Source organism: Schistocerca gregaria, chromosome 3, assembly GCF_023897955.1.
Source record: "Schistocerca gregaria isolate iqSchGreg1 chromosome 3, iqSchGreg1.2, whole genome shotgun sequence".
NCBI classification, from domain to species: domain Eukaryota; kingdom Metazoa; phylum Arthropoda; class Insecta; order Orthoptera; family Acrididae; genus Schistocerca; species Schistocerca gregaria.
Window position 1 is genome coordinate 399,887,234 of NC_064922.1, and position 1,032 is coordinate 399,888,265.

Here is a 1,032-nt window from a genome sequence, read left to right on the forward strand (position 1 = left end):
CATCGTGATGAGCGACAACTTTAAGGTGCTGATTTCCTTCCAGGACTTCTCGGCAGCCCATATGACCAGTTCCAGTTTGTCAATCTGGTAAGACATTTCGTGCGATAAGCGCATGTTTTCTTGTAAAGGACAAGGTCCTGCGCTGCATTGATGTTCTAGTGGAGCTTATGAACAACATATCTAACATTTGTCATGGTAGTATCTGTTCCCGAAAGAACAGTTACCGTAGATGACCATGCAGCTTTACTAGAAATGAAATGATAATTAAATGGACACCCTAGATGCAAACGAGCGTTATGTACTTCTTTGAGGACATGTTGAAAATGTGTGCCCCGACCGGGACTCGAACCCGGGATCTCCTGCTTACATGGCAGACGCTCTATCCGTCTGAGCCACCGAGGAGCGTGCAAGACATAAGTCCGTTCAGGCGCAGTATCCTCTGTGACCTCGGTGGCTCAGATGGATAGAGCGTCAGCCATGTAAGCATGAAGTCGCGGGTTCGAGTCCCGGTCGGGGCACACATTTTCGACATGTCCCCAATAAAGTACATAACGCCTGTTTGCAGCTAGGGCGTCCATTTAATTATCATTTCAAATCTACCATTTGTTGAAGGGTAATAAGCAACTGCTTAAGGCAGCCAACGTTCCGAAGCAGTATAATATGTGATAGTCAAAATGTTATGTAGTCGTGACCGTTAGATAATTGCCGTGCCCTTATAAAGCTAATATTTTACCTTGAGTTTGGTGGTCACTAAAGATGTTCCATGAACAACATTAATTGAGTGACTTGTGGTTGAGTTCCCAGTTTCTTGTAGCTGAAATTCAAAACCATTGCTAATGTGCATAGATGTTGTATGTGCGGACCAATGTAGGAACGCCACTCTCATTTCACTTAAGTGCAATTGATTTCTTCCCCATTTGCAATTTAGAATTTTAATGTGTTGTAGTTTAGTCCATCCGTGGACCTGTGTAATCTCGCGAGTTAATGGGCGGTAGCTTAGGGGAAAGTTTATGCTGCCCTGGTCGGGGCGCC

General features: G+C 44.8%; 1 non-coding gene across 1 annotated transcript; it reads right to left on the bottom strand.

The window, feature by feature from the left end:
- Nucleotides 1–328: 328 nt before the first annotated feature.
- Trnat-ugu (transfer RNA threonine (anticodon UGU)) lies at nucleotides 329–402 on the bottom strand. The gene has a single exon. It is a non-coding gene; the product is annotated as a tRNA-Thr (tRNA).
- Nucleotides 403–1,032: the final 630 nt, after the last annotated feature.